The sequence below is a fragment of the Kogia breviceps genome, chromosome X, assembly GCF_026419965.1.
Source record: "Kogia breviceps isolate mKogBre1 chromosome X, mKogBre1 haplotype 1, whole genome shotgun sequence".
Lineage (NCBI taxonomy): Eukaryota > Metazoa > Chordata > Mammalia > Artiodactyla > Physeteridae > Kogia > Kogia breviceps.
The window spans coordinates 58,581,369-58,601,266 of NC_081330.1; the positions used below are offsets into that span (position 1 = coordinate 58,581,369).

At 33.8% G+C, this 19,898-nt stretch overlaps 1 protein-coding gene and 1 non-coding gene across 3 annotated transcripts in view; both read right to left on the reverse strand.

Moving 5' to 3' along the window:
* Positions 1-19,898, reverse strand: part of DACH2 (dachshund family transcription factor 2) — a 640,028-nt gene that overhangs the window by 409,248 nt on the left and 210,882 nt on the right. The window lies entirely within an intron of this gene.
* Positions 13,365-13,472, reverse strand: LOC131749045 (U6 spliceosomal RNA). The gene has a single exon (XR_009333165.1). It is a non-coding gene; the product is annotated as a U6 spliceosomal RNA (small nuclear RNA).

Sequence of the window (19,898 nt, forward strand, 5' to 3'; positions counted from 1 at the left end):
TACTTGTTCTTGCTCCCCCCTGCTGCAGCAGGGGCCCCAATAAAGCCTTGCCTGAATTTCTTGTCTGGCCTCAATTTCAATTGATTGGGGAAGGCCAAGAACCCTGGTCGGTATCAGGTTGAAAGAGAATACAGACAAAAATCATGAAATTCAGAAGTCGAATGTATGTATCAGTGAGTGCATAAGTATATAAACTAAAACTCAGAACCCAAGTGAAGAAAAAGACACTGAATTAGATCCCCAGTCTGTCATTTGGGCTCTGAAAGCAGTGATGTGCCAGAACCAATTTTTACCAGCTTTCAAGCACCAATTATGTGCATCAACTCCTAACTTCACATTGAGGATCTCATGTCGGTAGCTTGAAATAGGCCATGCTGGGAGTATTTACACCATGGAAATCAGCCAATACTACAAATCAGGGCTCCACTCCCACCCTAACCCGCAGCCAGTTGTTAAACATTTACCAGAATATAACTGTCTTAAAGGAAACCATGGTGGTCATGTTTTCTAAATCAAATAATTCTTCATTTAACCTTGCCATTTTCATATTTTATATAATTGAAGATAAAACTATTATATCTGCAATGAAAAATCATGAAGAAACACAGTGTAAAGTATCTGATTTTAGCAAAACTTAACTATGAGAAACATATCTATATACCAAAAGATATGGAAAGCTATTTTCTTAAACATTTAGTAGTCCTGGAAATGAGCATATTTAGAAGCATAAGAGTATTACAACAGATTTGGAACTACCATTATAATCTCCACAATCTTGGGTGAGTTACCCCACCCCTTGGACACCATTCCTCTATATTCGTAAGCTGAAGATGTCAGCTTAAATGACTTCTGTTCCTTCTATTTAATATTATAGGATCTTTGGGATAATACCAAGAAGCCTTCACTTGCCTCCATATGGGTCAATTTTTCCTGTCTTTTTATGGGGGGGGGGCAATAACAGTCAGCATGGCTTATGGAGAATTCAATAGCAACTCTCACCCTTCAGAGTCTCGAGGTTTTTTATTGGATCTTCCTACATTATCAAGAATTCTTCTTTCCTGCACATTAACTATCCACAAAGGTAAATGGGTAGCAAACTAAACCAACTGCATTCTGAGCAACAATGTCCTTACTTCCAGTTAAGATTAACTATTTCAAATCCAAAATTGTGTTTTGTAATCTGAGTAGGATATTTCAAAAGAAATCAGCTGCCTATGTACACATTGGTAGTTAATGCACAATGTTACTACATTAAATTTTTTTAACATTAAATTTTTGATATGAGGCAAACGTTTAAAATGGTGATGATTTTTTAAGTATAATATATATCAGCAAAGAAACACAAAGCAAGTAAGTTATCAGCCTTTAACCAGAAACAAATATTTATAAGTAATATATAAATCAAAATTGACTAGATTTGGAGTGACAAAGACAAGAATGAATTGATTTAATATTTCAGACTTTGAGTTTATACAGTTTTGAGAGAAATGCTATTCAACAGGCAGGCCAAAAAGAATACATTCAAGTGCTAAAGAGAAAATATTGGCATATGAATAAATCGGTTTAGGCCATCTCCATATTTAGTGATAATTCATGATAATTTATGGCAAGTCATAACTATAAAACAGGTATGATTCTTACCTAAATTAAAAATCCAATGTAAAAAAAAAAGTCTAAGTTGACTGCTAAGTAACTGCCAGTCTCCTAAGCAGGAACAGTTCTAAGGAATGATTCACAATATGTATGTTTCCCTGGTGGAAAGTACAGATAATGTGATGTGCAGCAATTAAAAGCATTTCCAAAACATTGAATGCTAATAACGTGCTAATACCATATCCATGCTAGCAACCTAGCTATCAATGTTTCGGTAAATCATCTACCTGTAATGCAAACTATATTTGCAGTGTCACTGTTCAGCCATATGCTAAAACTATGGTCACTCACTTTTATTTGCCTGTTTAATAAGAATGGATTTTGGTATTGAAGAAATAGTTTATCAATTGCACTTCTTTCATTTAAACTGTTCTTTAATTATAACAATAATTACAGCTGAAACATAGAAATTTACACATCAAAATATGCCTTATAATATTATGTAGCCCCATGTGGTTATTGAGCACCTGAAACATGGTGAGTGCAAATTGAGATATTGTGTAACTAAAATACACACTGGATTTTGAAATCTTGGTACAAAAAATTAACAATGTAAAATATATCATTAATATTTTTATATTATTACATGTTGCAATGATATTACTTTGGATATATTGGGATCGATAAAATTTATTAAAATTAATTTTACCTATTTCTTTTTAGGTTTTTTGTGTTTTTTTTGTGGTACACGGGCCTCTCACTGTTGTGGCCTCTCCCGTTGTGGAGCACAGGTTCCAGAAGCACAGGCTCAGCGGCCATGGCTCGCGGGCCCAGCCGCTCCGTGGCATGTGGGATCTTCCCGGACCAGGGCACGAACCCGTGTCCCCTGCATCGGCAGGTGGACTCGCAACCACTGCGCCACCAGGGAAGCCCTCTTTTTAGTTTTTAAATGTGGAAACTAGAAAACTTAAAATCACACATGGGGATCACATTTGTGGCTCATCATATTTCTATTGGACATCACTGGTCTAGAATATATATAGTCATCTGTAAATACTGGGGCATCAAATGATCTTTGTTTTTTAAACCTCATTTCATTGATATTAAAAAAAAGAGTCTGAAAAAGACAAGATGAAACCAAGAGAGATAAAGGTGTCACTTGGTGATTCAGCGGTAGAAAAGAAATATGCATAGTGGCTTATTCCAGAAAAAAATACAAGATTACACATATTGATTGGAAGATGTTGAGGTTGGGAGTTAGGTGCCCAATCACAGCTCTGAAGTTACTTTATTCGTTCATTCCACTCATCTTCATTGTGACATTTCTTATATCTTAGTCAGATGTGCTCATGTCTCTCCAATTTAAAAAGTAATTAATGTTTTAGTTCCCTAACTGTATTTCAAGTTCCTTGAGGATCCCTGCATCTTTATATTTACTTACATACATTATTGATGCTAAAAAATTGTTGGGGTATTAGCAGTCACTCACTATTTGTGAGTTTTAAAAGTTGACCCAGAAAGGAAAATTTCTAATTTAGGAACAACTACAAATCAAGAGCAGTCCTTACAAACAAATAAATTTTTAAAATGAACCTCCAGATACCTTTCTTCAGTTGCTAAAGCCTTGCTCCATGTATGCAAAATGTCACGGCTACATCTTCCTGTAAGTTTGTTATACTATTTGCTCACCTGCAGCCATATGGATTTCACTGCCATTCAGAATTAGGCAGAGATAGCATCCATGGTCATACTAGAGCAGGGTTAGCACCCTCTCCATTTAGGCCACACTAATGGGCTGAAACCACCTTGTGGCCTTCTAAGTCAAAAGGCATGAAATAGACCTCCAAGAATTATGACCAGAGTTTGACTTTGGGGCCTTGCTTTGGACAGATCATTTGTCAGGACAATCAAGATTGCTTCTGTCTTAATCTCATTCTACAGACCAAGTGAAAAGGTCTCTAGGAACTGATGAAACTGTCCAGCTCATACCCTTCACCTATCTATCGCATTACTATTATAAAGGCTGTTAGTTGCAGCAGTTGTATGACAAAGAAACACAGATGTTTCAATTCCTTTAATATCATGTAGATCAGGTTTTAAGCCTACTGCCAGCTGTACCTAGGCAAGTGATTTTATACTAAGCAAGTCATTTAACCTCTATGTGTCTCCAATTCTTAATCTGCAAATTAGAATTATTAACACCTACCTCTCAGAGTTATAGGAAAGACACACACACACACACACACGCACAAGCACACACACACACACACACACACGAGTGACAAAGTATGCCTGCAGAGTGGTGCCTGGTATATAGTCTTTAATAATTGTGCTTAACAATTTGAAAGCTACTATTGGTAGTAGTGTTGTAATTAAGAACCTTAGAACTGTTAAATTAATACAGCTTATTTAATTGGTATAACATTTTTCTTTCACTGTAGTATAGTACATAATGAGCATCATATCTTGCTTTTCTCAAATTTCTTATCCATACTGTCTGAGTAAATCTCCTTAGAATTCCATAAGCAGCCTAAAGTTTTAAACCACAGTGACAGAAAAATGAAAAAAATACTACTCATGGTTCATTTAGTGTTTATATTCACTTTTTTTCCTCTTTATCAAACTTAAGACAGATGCAGGTATTTTTACTTGCCCAGTCCAGGAAACTGAGACAAAGAGGAAAATCATTTAAACTGGTTTTAGAGATGGTTGTATTGTGTTGGAAAACACTTGAATCCATCCATAGCTGCGCAGGTTTATATTACCTACACATAACTGGAAATACTTAATTCAGGTCTCAGAATACTATGTTTATTTTATTTGTTTCTTTGTTTTTATTTAAATAACGAAAGGGCAAGAGAATTTACCATTATAAAAGTAAAATTATGATATGGGTCTTGTTTTATTTAAAAATATAGAAGATACCTAGATCTTTGAAGACTAATGTTGATACTGACCAGGGTTCTTGGTCTTCCCCAATCAATAGAAGTTGACCAGAGGCTAGACAAGAAATTCATGAAAGGCTTTATTGGGGCCCCTGCTGAGGAACAAGAACAAGTAACAGGTTCCTTTGCTCACTCACTGACTCCCTGGCAGGGGGCGAGCTTGTTCCTTATATAGGGTGAGGGTAGGGGTGTGTACAGGGGTCAAGCTGGAGGGGTGGTTTAGGTGGTGTGCCCACCCCTTAGGTGGTAGTGTGTGCAGGGGGCATGCACAGTACCCTGCTTTTGTTCCCAACGCCAAGTTTTTGCCTTGGGCTCTTCAGAAGTGGTAGTTGGGTGTTTTAGTCTTTTGTATCTTTCTGTCTAGAATTTTTCCCAACTGGGCATGTGCGCAGTTATTTTTAGACCCTATAGTTTCTTTGCATTTTGTTGCTCAAGGAGAGATTTGTCCAGATGCAAGCATTGCAGCTCTGCAGCAATGGGTCCCAGGTCCCAGGTCCCTGCCTGTCGCAATGTATTCAATAGATATTTTACTGAAATGCAAAATGCAGATTATATGGCATTTAGTAAAACTCCCTCGTCTTGCTGATTAATAAACTGAAAGCTGAGAGAGGTGAGGTGATCAGTTAAAGATGACCTAACAAGTAAGCTACAGAGTCAAAGCCAGTATCTATTTCCATCGCTTCTAGTATTCTTTCAACTGCACTATATTGTCATTTTTGTTTAAACTTCCTTAAACTTTGAGAGCATCCTTCTAACACTTACAAAGACAACATTTTCAAAATGTTTCTGCTGTTTTCATGGTCAAAATACATTCTCAAAATATTTCCATAGGGTGATGGGTGGGAAGGAGAGAGACTCTCTTTGTGAAAATAAAGGGTGGAAACATTTTGAAAATGCTATGAAAACATTTGGCTGCCTTAACAGCCTTAAAGAAAACATTTATTTTGGCCACAGTGACTAAAACATTTGCTTCCTTTGGAAATGCTTGCTGCCAAAATAAAGGTTTGTTTCTTTTTTCATATAGAAGCAAACATTGTTAAATGAAATATTTTGTATTATTGTATACATTATTTGAATATTGATTATGGCCACTCTTAGTGACATCACTGTGCATAGAGTTTGTTTTGTAAAGAAATTAGGTATCCTTGTATTTCAAAACAGATTTAACATTCTGAAGTGGCAACTGTATTACAACAAAATACCTACATGAGTAATGAGAAATTCAGTCATCCTGTTAAGAAGTTTGTCCTGTGAAATGGTTATGTTCATGTAAGTAAAACATCTGGAGTACAAGGTATTGTGTACATCAAATAGCCAGAAGACAGACTGGCTGACTAAACTTTTTACATTTTAGGCTATAGTTGTATTTTCTTGTGGAATTATTCTGTATTCTAAGGATTTCTGTCTACTGAGTGCATAATACATATTAAGAAACTCAATTTGCTTCTACTTGGAGTTTATTTCTGTATCTAGGCTGATTTTATGTTACCATTTTAGCTAATGGTCTTCAACTCCAATCTTCCAAATCAAGTCACATACAACTGTATTCATGAATCCATACATGCATCAATGGAAAGGACCTGCCTACGTATATAAGAGATGGGTTACAATTCACTACCTAAAAAAATCTACCAGTGTTAAGACTCTAATGATTACAGCAAACCATTGCTCACTTAATTTATAGTCTCACTGGGAAAGCAGTTCATCCTGAAGAAAATGGAAAAGGGAGACAATTTTTATCATAGAAAAGAATAACCTGGTGATTCTCAGTCCGAGAAACATATCAGAATTACCTGTGAGGCTTTTGAAAATTACAACTGCCTAGGCCTTACTCCAGACCTACTGAATTTCTTTTAAAGGTGAGTTTTAAGCCACAGGAAATCATTATAGGACCTATCCAGCACATAGCCACCTCAAACTCGGATAACTAAAAGGGACTGAAGTACCTGGGTTTGGTCTGATTCTACTAGAAATGAACAAACTTGACCTAGGTCGATTGCTGGTAACCAGCATTACATTTTTTGGCATTATTATTCAGATATAGTCAGACTATCTGACATTCTATTTCTGTTTCTGAAAGTCACCTCCTGTATTGCTTCCAGATTATGAGACCAGTTATGGTGCATTGCTCTAAGATCCACAACTGCTCCCAGCACAGGGATCAGTAATGGAAGTTTACCCTTTTTTGTTCACTATTGCATTCTACAAAATTAGCCTGGGCTTGGTTTGTTTTTAGAATGAGACATACGATATTTTAAGGAGATGTCTGTACTTGTTATTTTTTCTACTTAGGAACAAAGAATACAAAACAACTTGTCTCCATTTTACAGTGCACGTAATGTGAGTGTTCTGAAAATTAAAACAAATGGAGAGGAAATAAATTGCGAAATGAATAAGAGAATACATGGATGCGCTCTGCAACTATGTCCAAATGGTAGCAGGCAAAAAGAGTTTAAGATTCCTTCTAAAGTATACTGTGACTTCCTGACTTTGATTACATAGCTTTTCCTTAAGTAAACATTAATGACAGAGCAAATATTCTTGTTGCCCAAAGAGGCTATTTTCTAGTAATTTTCTAGTCTATTTGTTTTAAAGCCTCATGTAAACCATACTAAGTAAACATTCTAAATAATTATAAAGAATAGATTTAAAGAGTTTCTAAGTTTTTTAATCAGCAGAATTTTCTTCTTCTAACAATAAGACAATATTTTTCCAATCTTACTAACAATAAGACAATATTTTTCCCAATCTTATAGTACAACAGTGAGCATTTAACATCCAGAAATATAACATACAAGGATACATTATTTCAGAAAAAATCAGTCAGAAATGTGATGGTGAAAGTAGTCTAGCCGAAAATGTAATTTATGAAGTGAGATCATCTGTAATCTTTATCATCCATACAGCCCAATATTGTTAGTTGCTCATCATGATTCAGGGTGCATTCTTCCATAAATATGTATCTAGAGTCATATTAAACTTAAAATGAGAACTGTGGAGTTTTTTTAATGCAACTACTCTGGGAAGGATTAAAACCTGTATCATCAGTCGACTATTCATGAGCATCTACTAGGGGTAAGGTCCAATGTCAGATGATCTGAATGAGGGACAATAGAAAGTATAAGACGTGAATTTTGCTCTCAAGTACTTTACAAATGTAAGATATGAATTCATGAAGGGATATCTAACAATATAGGGAAATATAATATTAGACCTAAATACAGGTTATTCAGTTCTGTGCAGATTCAAAGTAAGATCTCAATATTGAAATAGATGGGTGAACTATCCTGCTGGATTACTGGCTATATTCACTGGCCTTATGAATATATGATTGCATCATCAGGATGTGAGATAAGCAGGACATATTTCATTAGTATACCTCCTCTGCAGTTTTGTGTAACAATAACATGTAATTTTTAGTGGGTACTTACTATGTATCAGGGATTCTTCTAAGTTCTTTATGTATGTCAAATCATTTAATACTCTTAACAACATTACAAATTGTATATGATTATTGTCCTGCTCATTTTAAAGATCAGGAAACTGTGGCTCAAGGGATTAAGTGACTTTCCCAAGTCATACAGCTATTATATTGGGTAATTGAGATTAGAGCCTAGGCAATCTGAATCTTGGTCCCACTCACTGACTTGCCATGCTTTGCTAACCCAAGAGTCAAAGAACCTAAAGAATCCTAAAGAGTTAAAGCTGTAAGGAACCTTAGGAGACAGTGCAAATTCTTCCACGTACACATAGGGAAACTAAAGCTCAAAGAGATGAAATGGCTTACCTATCTATGATCACACAGCTAGTTAGAAAGAAACCATGATTGCAACCCATGTTTACTGATTTGCAGCCCATGGGTCTTTCCATAATAATCATTATAATCCCTATAAGCATTTCTCCTTTGCTTCATTTTTCCAATCTGGACTATTAAAAATGATACATGTCTATAATTATCTGAGTTGAATTTGACTGTATACAAGCAAAAGTAAATGGAAACACTGAGATATAAAGTGTGATATATAAAGTATGATAGATGAGAGATAGATGGATAGAATGAGATATAGATAATATAGATATATGGATATAATATATATAATAACTATCAAAACTCTGCTAGTAGATATTGTTGTCCTCAATTTACAGATTAGGAATCTGAGGCTCATAGAGATCAGATAACCAGCTTAATGTCACACAGCTAGTAAGTAAATTCAAAATTAGGTCTGCTTGACTTTAAACTTCTATGTCATTTGTACTATCTGAGTAGTGGTTGCAATATGAAAATACTTTACAACTTTTACCCCATGGAGAAAAAACTTTGTGTGCTTTTCTTTTATAACAAAGATCATAATTTATTTTTCTAATTTACATGTAGTTGATAAGAATGGTTTTAATTAAGAGATCATTTATAATTAGACATTTTATTATTTTTAAAAAGTTATTTTTACTAAAATGTATGTTATGGTGTGGAAGAGAAAATTTTAACCTAAACTGTCATTGAGTATTTTCAATATAGAACTGTCATTTATAAAAAAAAAAAAAGGTGAGCTTGAAAACAGAATACAGGTAAACAGCCTTACATGCATGCTCTATGAAAGAGTTATATTCTCTAGGAATTGAAATATCGAGTTAAATAGATATTTAGTGAGAGCCTAGCTAGTGCAAAGTGCTCGGCAAGATCTCCTCCACATATTACGCCCACATGGCCAGTCTTGTGTGAGGCTTACCAGTTTCATCATTGAGCCCACCACAGTTCCTGCCATAGTACCTTACACACAAATGTAGTTTGAGTTAGACTACAGAAAAAGTATGCCCAGTTCACAAAATCAAACAGGAAAGAGTATATAATAGGCTGTTTCAAAGACTTGAAATGACTACGGCCAGAGAAATTATATTTTAAGTGAATCCAATTATAAGCCCACAGTGGAGTAAAGTTTGTCTTCTCTGAGACCTGGATAAACCTAAGTCTGTATTCTGACTGAAAACCCCCAAACAGCTGCATCGTGATTTTGGTCCTTTTTATTTCCTTTAAAAAATAATAGTATGTGTTAAAATTAGGCATCTATACATTCTGGTCCATGCAGAGAAGAAATTTGAAAATTTAGTCACATACTGCTCCTGGACAAACTCTCTACTGTTCCTTCCCCAGATCTCAGTTAAGGAAGAGCTTTAATTCCATTGCATTGCCCATTATTATGAGTTCTGTTACTGTTGTTGGATGATTAAAAGGAAGGAAGAGTACTGACAAATGAACACCTACTATGTGCTGAGCATTATGCTAAAGTTCACATCAACTTAATTTAATTCTCTGAATAATCCCATAAGATGGGTACTATTATCCCTATTTTAAGACCAGAAGCTAACCCTCAGAAAGGCTAATTTGTTGAAGGCCAGCCAAGAGATCCAAACTGTAGCTCTCATCTGTCTGACTCTAAATCCACTATATATAATATGCATGTATTTCTTGACCTAGTGTAGGACAAATGACCCTTCCTTAATTTCTGATAAACAGAAGAGCACTTCCTCAGAGTGGAAGAAACAAACTCAACCATAACGGAATAGAACAAGCAGGGCCTGAAGGGCGGAGCTGTGCCTGGTCATCTCATCTCACTTGAGGCTTGATACATCTTGCATCTCCACGATTTACCAAACTTGGATAAAGGCAAAAAAGATAAAGGGGGCTAGTACTTCACACTAGGAGTAATTTTTAGGTTACATGACAGAAACCAAATAAGTGGACTATAGGTTTCACAACTGTAAATCTGGTGCAAACACAAGAAATTAGGAAATGATTAAACAACAAAGACTGTGACAGAGGAAAACTAAGAAAAAGTGGATCTGTTTCAGAGGAAGGAGTCAGTGAAGATTTTACGGAGGAAAGGAGCCCTTAGCCAGGTCTCAATTTGGATGGGACCTGGACAAGAAGATGCATGGTACACCCATTCCAGACTAAATCATAGAGATAAGAATGAAGCTGTCTTGGGACCAGAGAGGAGATAGGCCTGCAAGGTAAAAATGAGAGTATGATGGGAACAGTGAAAATAAATAATAACAATAAGTTGCATGGGGTTTATCAAGTACCAGGCACATTTCTAAATGATTTATACTGTCACCACATTCTGGCAGAAATTCTGAAACTCAGGCACAGTTAAATGATCTGCCCAAAGTCACACAACAGGTAGTGTTAGAGCTGGGATTTGGAACCCATGACGTATGATTCCAGAGTTTGTTCAATTAACCACTACAGTGATACATTAGAGGAAAAGCATATTCAAGCAAAGACATATAGGTACCACTTCTCTGTAGTCAACAATTAAGCTTTTCAATGCAAATTAAGAGAAAGCAAATATGTAGGAAAAATAGGTAAAAACTAGGCATAGCCTATAACTGGTCGAGATTTATAAAATTTATTACTTATGGGCAATGTGATTCACTATAAACTATAAATAAATTGAAATATATTTTATTTTTAAATTAATTTTTATTGGATTATATTTGTTTTACAATGTTGTGTTAGTTTCTACTGTACAGCAAAATGAATCAGCTATACATATACATATATCTCCTCTTTTTTGGATTTCCTTCCCATTTAGGTCACCACAGTGCATTAAGTAGAGTTCCCTGTGCTATACTTTAAAAGAATTAACAGCACTTACAGCATACTTTAAGTGGATCTATTAAATTTATATCCTTTTAATTCATAATCTGATCACTTAGAAAGATTAAGTGAAAAATTTCAAAGATTTTTAATTACCCTTTTTATCCTAATCTTAATATTACATAAAGTTTGATATACTATTATTAAACAGAGGTTAAAACTATGTACACACACAGCTACATCTATACACACTACATATTTAAGAGCAAAGGTGGGTAGTCAGATCTGTCTCCTATGACTCTTTATTATAGGTATTTTTAAGATAATAACATGTAGGAGGTCATATATAGTATTACTATCCCAACAATCTATATTAAGAAATGTTATCCACAATTCAATTTGGCATACTAAAATATATGGTAGTATCTGAAATATGTTTAAGAATTACATTTAAAGTTTAAGACATTAATTTTCAAGCCACATATATTTTTCTATGTCTATCTATCATATATGACAAACTGTAACCATTGTAATATAATGGCAGTGTTCTTATAATTAAAGACAAATGATTTTCTTCTTTAAATACCTTGATTTTTCTATTAAACAATGACCACTTAGTTAGAAAATGTGAATAGTGTGTGTAAAATTTTGATTTAAACCTTCTCCCACTTCTTTCTAAAGACAGCAACCAAAAAACTGAATAAGTCAGGGTGCCTTTGAAGATATTTAATTAAAATCTAATCCCACATTCTTAAAAGCTCACATAAATTAAGCTGTCATTCAGGAGATTTATGCATTCACATTTGCATATTACGTACAATTCATCAATTACTCATGTTTGAAAGCAATGCCTTTCCCAGGGTGCTGAATTGCCAACAGTGCCAATAGGCATGTGCAACCCACAAAACCATACGTACTGGTACCTTGGAGAAAGCCACCTCCATATGGTCCTTCATTTGCACATCCACAGAGCTCCAAGCACACTTAGCAAAATATGACCATGGTTTGATGGATTCTATTCAGCTAAATTAGACAGAGATGAACATTTTACTTAATTTTGGTGCAATTGTATAGTGGTGGCAATTCAACAATCCTTTTTCCATTCATGGCAAGTTTTAAGATTGTAGTAAAGATACAGAATTGTTGCTGAGCTTCAGCATCACCAGTCAAAACAGTTAAGCTAATATTCTCTGCAAGTTGATAGAAGGCAACCATTTGTTTAGCATGGCATATTTGAGAAAGGTAAAAAAAAATGTAACAAATATATACCTGTGTGTGTGCATACGTACATAATACATAGATACACATACAGAGAGACAGAGAGACTTGAAGATGAAGATATCAAAGTGTGCAGTGGCTCATTCAGAACACTTGGAAAGCTTTAGATTTGGCGAAAATAAAATGCCAATAACTTTTCCAGACTGTGTTTTTTTCCTAAATACTATTTTTGAGAAAAAATGGCAACTCTTTAATAGCACAATGTCTACAAGCAAACACATGCAAAGACACATTTTCCCCATCAGCTATAAGCTGTTACAAAATACCTTTAACTTTTTATACATACTGAAGAAAGAGGTCACTCTAGTAGTCCCAAAGGGAAAACAGTACACTTATAAGCCACGATATATAACAAAAAGAAACACAGAACCCAAAAGACATAATGGGGTAAGCTCAGCTACTGCCACAATATTTTACATGAGCCTATTCCTTAATAGTCAGTATAATTGTTTTAGAATTCAAAATAACTGCTTGCTTTAAAAAGTGAGGCCTGAACCAGGGACATTTCTCCTTTCATACGCAATGCCTTCTCCTCTCTTTCTAAAATCTGTCACCAATTCCTTTATCATTTAGACATCCAGAAAACTTCCAAAACTTAGAGCAACTGGTAAATTTAAATGATCTTCTCTCATTTATTTTATATAAGTTATAAGCCTGTGTACTTGCACGTGTGCATACTGAACCTAATCTTCAGCAAATGACTCATAAAAATTCAACTCTGTAAAGATGTTTTGAGTGCCCACTATGCACAAGGCACTGTGTTAGATGTTGTGGGGAGTATAAGGATGCATTATACATGGTCAGAACTCAAAATATAATAAGAAAAATATACATGTAGACTAAGGACTAAAATACTGACATAAACAATGCATTTCGAGGACAAAAAGAAATATTCATCCTGAGGAGACCAAAGGGGATGGCATTTGATCTGGTCCTTAAAGATGAGTATGATAAATGTGAAGACTGTTTCATAAATGTGCATGCCTTGTCGAGAGGCCATGCTAATCTTTCTCTGTATCATTCCAATTTTAGTATATGTGTTGCTAGGAAAAAAACACATAATCAAAACTAGCTTGAGAATCTAGCTAGTGTTCAAAGCAAGAAAAAACCAACATGAATATATGAGATAAACATTGTATCTTCTAGTTATATAATATTTTCCATGGTACATACAGCTGGTTTCGTATAAACTGTTCTTTTACATATATCAAACATTGACCATTAGCCAGTCTTAATGTTAATTGCCATTGGGTATTAACTTGTTGCTGAACATAGTTGGAATATAAAGACAGCAATAATAGTGGATTTATTCTATCAGAAAACAATACCTGCCTTTTATTCCTATAATCCTCTTCAATTTTCAAAATCCTGATTTTCCCCCAACAAGTAATAGTATTAAGTATGTATTACTTTTGTCATATAAATTTAATGTAAAACATTCCTATAAGAGGCAGTATGTTTAGTATCTGGAATGGGAGTAAATAGTACTATAGAATAGAAGATTAAGTGTGTGTGTGTGTGTGTAATGTCACTCTCTCTGGCTGTAATTTAACCCTGAGGAAAAGTATTTGAGTTTGGTTCTAAATTTTAAAAAATCTCTCATGAGTTACCAGGTTCAGTTAACAATGTTAGCAAACCAACTGATATTCAATGTGTCCAATGCTCTAGCATTCAGTGTTTGTTAGTTTTACAAGCTTTCTTCAAATCCTCCATCTTTGAACCCTGTAAAACCTACATGGGTTTTAATTATGATCAAGAAGCTGGGAATATATGTATATGTATAACTGATTCACTTTGTTGTAAAGCAGAAACTAACATACCATTGTAAAGCAATTATACTCCAATAAAGAGTATAGTTGTGGCAATTCAACAATCTTTCTTCCAATAAAAAAAAAAGAAGCTGTCAGAAAAAATCTATATGGACAGATTTTTAGAATAACTAATTATTCATTGTAACAATTCAACTAATTAAATAATGTCTGAAATTTGTTATTTTAAATAATGCAGTGTAGTGGGGACATGTACAACATAAGGTGATTATATCTGAACAGTTAGTGATCATTTACTATTATAACGTTTTTGCCTTACAGGACAAAAACAGGTCTTTACTTAAATCATAACTGCTATTTACAACTGAAAGTTGTCTTATTACACTATCTCTCCCTAAGTGAAGAATAATGTATCATGCTGCCATCTGACTCTTTTCAAGAAGTATTTCTCCCTTCTTTCAGGAAAAAAAAAGACTATACCCCCACAACTTTATTTCTACAGATGCACACAGCCCTAATACTGAATAATGTCTTATTGAATGATTAGAAAATAGTTCTTTATTTCCTATGCTTACTGTAGTAACATCCTTACTTAATATGGGGAGGAAAATGTTTCCTAGGTGAAAAATCATAGCAGAATTCAAACCAAAGAAAATTCAAGTTTTGTTAATAAATAAAACTGCCATAAATCCAAATAACAAGGCTGACATTTTACCAGATATAGAACACTTCATCCTAAGTTACTCATTATTCTAAACATTAATTAAAACTAACTAGTGAATTAAAAGGTATTTTAAGCCAGAAATAGAGGGGAAAACTGGCTTGCAAACAATCACTATAAATAAAATATTAAAGTGGCAAAACTCACAAGGTTGTCAGTGTTCTAAGTTTATTTTTAAATATATCTTAAGGATAGGTATAGTATTAAAATATTTTATGCTAGGAATGAGTGAACTGAATGAGATATCTGCTCAGTTTAGAGGCTATTTTGATATATTTGTTTTGTTCTAGTTCAATAGTTATAGAAAATCTATAAATTCATTTCCAGTTCTGAGTCATTGGATTAAAAAAAATTAGCTCAGCTTGTGATTTAGTAAAAATAATAATTGTAATAATTTGGAGGTTTGGATTCCACCAATTAGTAAGGCTTATTGCATTTTTTTATTTTTATTTTTATTTTTTTTGCTGTACGCGGGCCTCTCACTGCTGTGGCCTCTCCCGTTGTGGAGCACAGGCTCCGGACGCGCAGGCTCAGCGGCCGCGGCTCACGGGCCCAGCCGCTCCGCGGCATGTGGGATCCTCCCGGACCGGGGCACGAACCCGTGTCCCCTGCATCGGCAGGCTGACTCCCAACCACTGCGCCACGAGGGAAGCCCTTACTGCATTTTTAGAACATAATTTAGTTTAGTTCAAATCCTTATTTTAGATAATAGCAAAGAGCTAGACTAATGACTAAATTATATCACTGTGCAAAAATATCTCTTATCTTTTGACATATAATGTGTATTTTAAGTTAAGCATAATATCTTCCACATTGTATTAATTTTTATTTTACTTCCTCTTTATATTTTCTATCTAACAAAACTGTCCTAAAATTAACTTGTGCAACAAATATGCTACATGATAGTTGCCTTCAAGAATCTGATGATGTTATTATAAGACATATGGCTGGCAGTGCGACTTCTATGTTGGAAAAGGTATCACCTAACAAGAAAGATAAATGTCCTGTCCACTGTGGAACTCTAGTATATGTTGTTTAGGCAAGAAAATCATTGAAAATGACAAAAGGTATGTCAATCAAAATATAGATATTAAAAATCCTTAAATACATATATTGATAATCCATACTGTGCTAAAAGAAGCACAATAAGCAGAATATTTTCTAAATTATAACTTTAAAGAAGGTCATAATTCTTGCCCCAGGCACACCTAAATATGAAACCTTCTTACTACATTTTTGCAACAGCCTCACCATAAGCATTCATCAATTTTGCTATCCAGAATGTTGTTTCAATCAAAATAAGATTAACAGTGCCACAGTAGAATATCAATGAAATATTTAACTTACTGAGAGCATCTGTCAGGATAGAAAGAGACAGAGTTTTGGTAGGAAACACTGTTAAGTTCCCATTTTCAAAGTTGGAGAATAAGGCAATAACAATATCAATTCATTCAATTTGATATAGCAAATGCTTATTGAATTTTTAATATTTACCATTGGTTAGCACTCATTATCAATCTAGTAGAATTTGGAAACTTTATACAAAAACATAGGTGCATGCATAAAATATGTATATATGTGTGTATATACATTTCCACATCACCAGAGCCTAGTTGAATTCATGGCACATGGTAAACACTTAATAAATGTTTATTGAATGACTTAATGATTTAATCCACTTTAATTTTCCACAGGTAACCCCCTAAAAATGTATTGTCACATCACTTCTACCAACAATGTTATCTTTGTGAGGCTTACTGTGGACTGGGGGTTAAAATGGAGGACATTAAATATGTCTTCTTCCAACTGCTGGTCCTTATAGCTTTGTCCCTACCCTTCCCTTCCTAAGCCACACAGGCTAAATAAACAGCTAAGTCTTTAACTTCCAACATATTAGACAATAACACATTATAACTGCCTTTTGGGTTTTGTTGGATTTTGAATACAAGTCTTTAACGTGATGACAAGACACACTCCCTAACCTTGTTCGGTGGGTGCATTAATTTCTAGGAGTAACAAGCTTGGAATCAGCATATAGAGTGGTATTTTACAGATGCCTTAACTAGAAATGAGATGAGTTCATATCTTTAGCAAAAAGCTCAAAAATAATTGGTAATATGCGCACTAGCTTTCAAGTGACATAATGAAGAGAGTCCCTGACATCTTAAAAGAAGGAGTTAGAATTAAATAAGTAAGTGAAGACATGCTCAGTTAAAAATGGAATAAGGACAAATGATAAATGACATACCAATAAATAATAACAAGAAAATAATAAGATGAATAAAATGGGCAATAGCTTACAAAGTTTAAAATGTAGGCAAATGAAGAGGAGAGCTCCCTAAATGACAGCCACAAAATGGACCTGCTGGGAACATGCAAGTATCCCTGACAGTATCAAGACAGAGGGTTTGCAAAAGAAGCAAATATAGCTCACCTCTTTTTTGGACATGCAAATCTCTATCCATACCTCTTTTCTGAAAGGATAGAAGAGTTCCAAATATACCAAAAATTCCCATTTGTGCATTCTGATTAAGTTGAACTTTATGACATTATCAAATATTTTGTTATTTGTCTCTCTTTCTCTGAATTTAAAGCTGTAGTATATTTCAAGGTTTATATTTTCACTAGAGTAAAAGATCAAATATTGTAATGGAAGAAAAACTATCCATACTTTTTCTTTCAGAGAAAAACAGTAATTAAATTTATAAAAATTGTTTAGTTTTGAATTATGATTTATAGAAATTTAGGAGTCAAGAAAAAGCATAATACTGAGCTCAGCTCTGTTCTTTTCTTAATAATATATATTTCTTTTCTTATTGACACTTTGACTTTCAGTCATTCTTATTCATTGTAAGCCTTCCTATTCTTAGCAGCTAAAAGCCATTCATCCTTCTGAGGCCACGCTATTCTCTATCTTTTTCTATACCTTTCTTAAGGCATTTACACTTCTTACCTTTTATTTAATCAATACAGAAATACATGAATTATTTCTCATGTTAGATTCAAGGGGCAAGCAGGAAAAACACGTGCCTCCATATACTCCTATAATGTCCAGTACAGTTCTTTGAATATTATCATATACATGAAAATAAAGTCATACACATATAATAGGCTTAAAGATAGTTAACATGTTTTTCAAAGTATAATAATTAACAGAATTGTTCAGGGAATGGAATATTTTAGTTAGTATGTCATAGAGTTTTTCTGAATCTGCTCAAAATGACTATTTAACTTATGCTTAAAGTCCTATAGTTTAATATCTTTAGAAATATGTTAGAACAATTTCCTACTTTTGCAAATACAAGCTTATAAATAAAATGGAATCTTTCTCAGATGACCAGAGATCTTGCTATAGCTTAGTGTCATCACTCTGAACATAACTAAACATTGTGCCATAGAGATGCAGAGAGCAAATAAAATTGAAATGAAATGTGTACTGATGCCAAGATACTTCTTGAATTGCCTTATCTTGCCATATTCTCCTGAAAGTTAAGTACAACTCCCCAGAGAAATTTGTTTAATTGAGGATTTAAAGTAGTTGTTTTTCAGTTAATCATGGTTCTGCTGTAACATTACCAAGCATTTCCAACCAGCTCTACAGAATGAGCAAGACATCCATATACCATTTAAAAATATATACTATGCAAGTATATATGTATATATACTTATAAATGTATAAATACATATATACACAATTTACAAATGTATAAATACATATATACACAATTTACAAATGTATAAATACATATATATATATACAAAATCATTCAAAACCATTATGATAGGAAACATCTTATAATGATGAATAGGCATTCTGCAATTCTTCATTGTATTGTGGACTTGTGAATTTATTTGCCAAAAGGAGTGAAGAATGTATTAATTAGGTGAACAATACATGTACAATCCCCCTCCTGCAAAAATGCTCTCATTTCAATGGGAAAATCTCATGATAACAACTAATTTTCAAATTTATTTTGTATTCTCTACTATTCATTTCCCATTCATCATCTGCATTAATTTCACTCTATTCATTCTGCTTTTGTGTCAATATAATGCAAAAATATAACAACCAAAACATCACTCCCAAGGAAGGAATTTATTCTAAGGATAATGTTTGTTTTATACAAAAATACATCTATGAGAAATATAAAGAAACTATCCAAGTCAGAGTGAGCTACTGAGGTACTCATATTTTTATAGTTTAATCTGTTATTTTCCTTCTCTTTCATTCTCTATCTTATAACATTTATTTTTATATCATAAATGTTTTTCAATTAAATGGAAAATTAACAACACTTTTTTGTCTACACATATAGATGGGATCTCTTCAATGACATTTCTATGTGGATAGCCTCCCATAATCTGTACATACAGATTTTTGGTCAAGGTCATGCTAATACTTTCCAAAATAATTATCTTTTTGCTAAGAAGTTCTGAGTCTATATTATTTTTTCATACATGATAGAGAAAACTTATCCAATGAATGAGACCAAAGCTTTGAAAGGGTAAATGTCAAAAGCAAATTAGACCTCTGATGACATGAACTCCAAGGAAAATCAAATATAATACTTCTTCTATGAATGTGTAATTGCATACCAGAAAGTAAAGAATAAGATAAACATTTTTCTGTTTGTTTTTCACTTTCACAGAAACTCCATCGTTATATGCTTTTAGATGGCCACATTTTGCTGACATTTACAAACATTTCATGTTGATCTTACATGGGTCACATCAATCATCTATACAGTTTCAATGACACTTTGTTAAATAAACTGTCATGAAAGATTTATAGAGAATTTGATAAAAGTAAAGAAGATGTAGTTTAGCTTTTAAAGACGCATTACTCCTTTTCTGAGGGGTAATATCACTTTGAAAATACCACTAAGCTTTTCTAGTAATAAGTAAAGAAAGCAAAAAAAATCTCTTTCTCCCATACTTTTATTTTCATAATATTCTTCTTCCAAACATAGGAGGTGGGAGTGGGAAAGAGAACC